The sequence below is a fragment of the Cydia splendana genome, chromosome 14 (genome assembly GCF_910591565.1).
Source record: "Cydia splendana chromosome 14, ilCydSple1.2, whole genome shotgun sequence".
Taxonomy (NCBI): Eukaryota; Metazoa; Arthropoda; class Insecta; order Lepidoptera; family Tortricidae; genus Cydia; species Cydia splendana.
In genome coordinates this window covers 15,461,859-15,468,202 of record NC_085973.1, presented here as the reverse complement: position 1 = coordinate 15,468,202, position 6,344 = coordinate 15,461,859, and positions in this window count along the sequence as shown.

Genomic DNA, 6,344 nt, shown 5'->3' with positions numbered 1-6,344 from the left:
AACTCGTGTCGATTGAAAACACTCCCTTCGGTCGTGTTTTAATTTATCGCCACTCGTTTCGAATTTCCTCTTTTCCGCACTTTTATCCTAAATAACTATTTTGACTTACCATACGTACCTAATGTAATATTATTTGGGGTAAAATAACATTCTTGCTGCTACTAATGTAGCTTGTTGGGGCCCGGCTGCTATCAGTCAGACTAATATTATTTATCCAATATTTCGAAACAATATTGTCTGGAAGATTTCGTTTTATAGCAAATATACTCCCATTTTGTCAATTGTTAATTATAAGAGCGTTTTTACATTGTCCGGTCCGATATCGGCTGTCGAAAAGTAGTAAAATGTAAGATATGTGTTTCTCTGTATTTATTTATGCATTTAATAAATTTAATCATTATTACTAAAAAACGATAAATAACGCAAAAAAGGCGGACTTAATGCACTCTCCTCCAGCTTTTTTGTCATAGGCGCCTTCCGACATCCGATATCGGAAAGGCGCTTCCGATAAATTCAGCCATGTCGGACCGATAATATTTGCTTGTGTGCGTATGTGTAGACATAATCCTTGTTGTAGTTGCGTGACCGCTAAAGACGGCGCCCGGGCACGCCTCCGCGGCCTGACTACGCGGATGCAGGATCCTACATCCGATATCGGACCGGACAATGTGAAAACGGTCTAAGAAAGGTATTTACAGTCAAAATCAGTAGTAGCGGGCAAGAACTACGTATCATAAGTAACTTCCATACTCTGAGATATTTTAGCTAATAATAAAACAATTAGAAAGGGGCAGATATTTTTGGCGCGTTATTCTATCCACTACTATGAAAGGTGACTGACTGACTACAACTTGTACCGTTTAATTAGTGCTTTTTTATTAGGTACAAGTCATTTAACGAACAATTGACCGTGTCTTGTAAAAATCAATACCTTTTCATATCGCAAATAGGTTACAAAGAATTGGAAGGAAACTGCTGAAAGTCGTTACGAACGATCTTGGCAACAGCAGTGGAGCAAGAACTAATTCTGCTTTTATTTCCCCTACATTCGAGGTAGCGAGCCTTATCGATTATGGCCCATAAAATAAAGAACTAGAAAAGTTTCATGTTGACCACGAGATTCGTTACGTTAAGAGGGAATGCGGCTATTCAAAATTTAAATGGGAATGAAGTTAGACTGAGTTGGGAGGGACGCTAAGTAGTAAATGCGAAGAATTTTGTTTACAATTTGTTATTTGCAATGATTTTGAATGAAAGTAAGTCAACCACAAAATTATTTATATCAATCTAGGTTGACGATGTGATATGCTTCTTAGTGACTAACTTAGGTTAGGGCAACTTATTTAGGTAAGAAATGCCACAAATCAATTATTATTATTAAGGAGAAAGAATAAATTTGTTCTTTTTTATGCCAATGAGTCATTTACGAGGACATAATTAGATAATTACATTTAGTTTAGTATAATATATATGTTATAAGAATGTACACTTACATGAACTTCCAAAAAGCATGACTGTATTTTTCAACTGCAAGGATTCTTTGAAATTTAACCCCTTATGGAGTGCAAATGGGATTGAAAAATTTTAACGACAGCGGACTACAATTAACATTCGCGTTTGACGACTAGAGATACTATAAAACATTAAATGTATCTAAAATCAAAAGCTATAAGTTCATAGAAACAAACTGCCAACCAGCGCTTCCGCTTAAGGCCACCCACAATCCACATGTGGCCTTAAGAAGTTGCTTGGCCATTCGCCAGTGTATAAATTACGCTTAACTTTAAATAAGCTTGCACTTGGATCTAGAAACCGATTCTGATTTACCTATTTGATATTTTCATCTTGTTTTGACGCGACCTTGATAATTGCTCAAGCTGATTGGTCTTCGACTCTCCGCGCACGTACACCATTGAGTCGCGTCATTAGGCATTACGCTCGCACTTGTTGGTGCGCGTGAGATGCACTGAGAGCCGTGCCAAGATCGTATCTTCTTATCTTGGGCACGATTCCGCGGAGACCCTTTTTAGATGTATTTTAATATTGTTGACTTTGTGTAGAACGTTCATGGAAGAAGAGGAAGCAACATATTCTCCTAGACTGTAAACAGGTAGAAGTATACAGGAGAAAATACCTAGGGGATCCGTGCACCTGAAGGAGGGAGTTAGCAACCTGAAGACCTTGCTAGATTTCGTGGAGGAGCTGGGGTGGTTAGAGTAGGGCTACCTCATTTCATGCAAAATACCACAGTGGCACAGTGGATGTCGATTTGCGGAAAATGCCTAGCAACTAACTATTGTTGACATTGATGGCGGATATTGTTGACATTATTTGCACTCATATGTTTTTATAAATAAAAACTTTTGCTTAGTTTTACAGGATAATAAGTATAATAACAATAACAAATTGTAACATTAAAATTGGCCTCCTGGTAAAGTGGAACTTTGCTGAAAGCCGTCGTGGTATAAATGCACTGAGTATGTCGTGTTATTAGTTATTGCATTTTATGCTTTGGTTGCTGGGACCGGGAGCCAAAACGTTGGTTGCTTATTTGATTTGTTGTCCATAAACGATATAAACGGTAGGGATATATTTGAGAAACAAATTGGTTAGAAAGAAATATGTGTTGTTCTTAACCAAACGGTACCATTGTCGGTTGTCGATAAGGTTGATTTCAAATTGAAGATATATGGAAATAGCACATTATAGACAACTGACAATAAGTACCTACCCTTTTGTTATGGTATATGGCGGATATGATATTCAACTCTATTGACAGCTATTAAACAAATATTTTATATTACATGCAGTAAGGGGTTAACATTTTATTATGCTATAACGTAATATAGTAACGTAAATATTTCGTAAGAAAGTCGGTAAATAAAACATCGATATATAGACATCCATCACTAGAGAAGGTCATTTCATCGCATGAGATGTGCGCGACTATGCCGTAATAGAATTGCCGCAGTAGAAAAATATTAGTACGTCATCAAGCGTCTTCTTTCTTTTATTTCTGTTTTTTCTCCAGAATAAAGAAATAGAAAATGTTTGTAGGCAAGATTGGTGTACCTAATTTAACTTTGCCTTTCTACAGATCTGCTTTCATTAGATAGTCTTTTGTAGAGTTAGCTGATTTGCCTACCTACCTACACCAATTATTCATACCATTTGTTTGACAGATGTCAACTGTCAAATTGTTTATAAGTAGCCGATAAAAAAACGATATATAAAATGTGTCCAATAGCTGCCAGATCGCGGTGAAAAGTCTTGTTTACTCGTTTATTTTTTTAACTACAAAATACTACGCTTTATATTTTCTGTGCAAGAAACAAATGAGCATTCCATACTATCTCCTATTTCAAAGTTTTTAAGTACTTCATAGTAAATAAAAACTTTTTACACAAAAAATTAAACCGACTTCAAAAAGGATGAAATAAAATATTATCCTTTTTTATGTCTATGCGTTACCAACTGTTATGTTTGAAGTCGGTGCCAAGCCAAATTTTGAAGCATAGTCATAGTCATAGTATTTATTTGCTAGAATTATGGTACATTGTAGATGGTGGACATCGATTTGGTAGTTCAACATAATTCACCACTATATAGGCATGCAAAAATTTACACTATACATACATCTAGAACACCATACCATGACTTTGGTGCGATTCGATAAGGATTTACCTACGTTGGATTGCCTTACACGACGACAATGAACGTACTTTCTGTAGGTACAGTCGACGTTAAAAATATGTTTACACTTTTCGCCTTATTACAAAGGAGAAAGGTGCAAAAGTGTAAACATATCATTGACGTCGACTGGACCTAAGAACACACGATCAAACCTTCTTGGCGCAGTCCGTACCATATTTGTCGGCACATTAATGTAAATATAAATGCATTTTTTTGCCGTCGTATTTTTTAAAGAGCATTTCTTACTAATGCTCAAACAGTCTATAGCACGCAAGTGTGGGATTGGGACTGTGTTATTTCCCGTCCCTTATCCAGAGGACTACATTTCAAAATATAAAACAATTCAAGGAATTTACCTTCTTGCCAAATTTCACCTAAAGCGGTTCAGTTGTTTAGCCATGAAAAGGCGACAAAGAGGCAGACAGAATTCTTTACACATTTATAATAGTTATTAGTACAGTTCTAATGGGATTTATAGTCATAAAGCTGATTATTTTTGACTGGTATTGTTAATGCTGTCATTTAAGTATGATAACACATTTATTACGTTAAATAATACAATTTTATATAAGTATTTTAAGTATTTCTGGTATTGTTACTACTTGGCTTGGCACCGACTTCAAACATATCAGTTGGTAACATAAAAATATAAACATAAAAAAGGATAATATTTTATTTCATCCTTTTTGAAGTCGGTTTCATTTTTTGTGTAAAAAGTTTTTATTTTACCATTTTTAGTTTTAACGCATTGTTAAGAGCGCGACGCATGAATGAAAAACAAGATCATTTTTAACACTAAATTCGTGTACCTATTACTTTAGTAAATATGTAATCAAGAATTTTCTCGAGTCCGTCTGGGAAATTATAATTCCTGTCAACTAAATCCATCCGCCCGCCCCGCCACTGACCCAATCCCTCAGCCCCCCGATCACTCAACCTCACAGCACATCAACCCCTGATCCAGGAAGCCAGGAACCCCTCGATTCTGAACCAGCAACCCTTCAACCGCCATTCCCCGACCCCTTAATCCCTGACCCCTTAACTCCTAACCCTAACCCCCGATCAGTAGCCTTACCAGCTTACCACGAGTTTGACATTGATATATTCGCTAGCATGTGTGTAACTTACTTCCTATGCATCTCGCTCGTACTAACCTTCTTATTCCTCATGGATCCCATCATCAGAACAGTACCAAATTAAAATGGGACCAACTCGGAGGTAGCTCCTTTCAAACAAAAAAAGAATTACTCAAATCGGACTACGGATGTCGGAGTAATCGGTGAACGTACATAGAAAAAAAAATAGCCACAACCGAATACAGAACCTCCTCCTTCTATGAAATTGAAGTCGGTTAAAAATACAGACTACCTTCAGTATCGTCGTAAAGAAAATACTGAATAGACACGTCATACTGTTTCCGTTCTACTGCGCTATTGCTTTTATTATGATTAATTTTTCCGCGAAAATATACTTTACGATCATATTAGTTACGGGACGCGGCAACATGTGGCACCTTTATGCTTGAACTAAGATAAAACACTGCTTGTACACTCGGCTACATTTAGACTTCAAACAAATTAATTATAAGGTATCTTCAATGAGATGGATAGATGAAATAAATAGAGTAGCTGGCAAAGACTGGATGACCAAAGCTAACGATAGAGATGTATGGAATAATATGGAGGAAGCCTTCACTCGAAGAGAGGTCCTTAATTCAAACTCGATTTCTACATAAATAATTTAATTAAACTGCATGACATATATTGAATAATAAAATAACCAAAAGTATTAATGAATTAGATTAGATAAAAATTTAATTTACTTAGTGTACTAAAAATCAAAACAAAATTTATTTTTAAAACTCGCTGATCAAATGTTTGGTCAGTCTGAAGAGTCTGTACTCATAACAGTTTAATTTATTGCACCTAGTTACAGGGCCCGGCCTGCAGTATACTATACATACCTACCTTATTCATCCATCACACTATTCACACTTGCTAATAAAAAGGAACGTAATGAGAAAATTAATGTAGGTAAACAATCTTTCAAATATTTTTATTTTCATTACAGAAAATACCAACGTGAACACTAAAGATCTGTCTATGACTCGAACACATTAATTCGCCCGTGCCGGGTATAAGGGATATCCTTCGATGCTACCATGATGCTACCTAAGGTTTATGTTTATGAGCGCCGACGTCCGATCTTAGAAGCCACCCAGCTTAAAGGGTGACTCACGTTAGACCGGGCCGGGGCCGGGCCGGAGCTTCCGGCGCTTCGTTTTCTATGGAAAGCACCACGTGATCACCAATCAGCCGTCATAGAAAATGACATGTCAGACGTCTCGGCCCGCGCACCGCCCGGTCTAGCGTGAGTCACCCTTAAAGGGATAAGGGATATCCTACGATGCTACCAAAGGTTTATATTTATGAGAGCCGACGTCCGATCTCAGAAGCCACCCAGCTTAAAACAGTTAATCCTGTATCTTTAATGGCGGCAATCAAACCGTTTCTTTATCTGCGTGGAAGGTTTACAAATAGCGGCTTAAGCCGACGATTGAGCCTGAACTATGGCCGTCGTTAGGGTAATCGAGCTTCTTCGAGTTAATGCGGTGTGGTCGCTGGGCGATTTTGGAAAACTGTCACTTCACT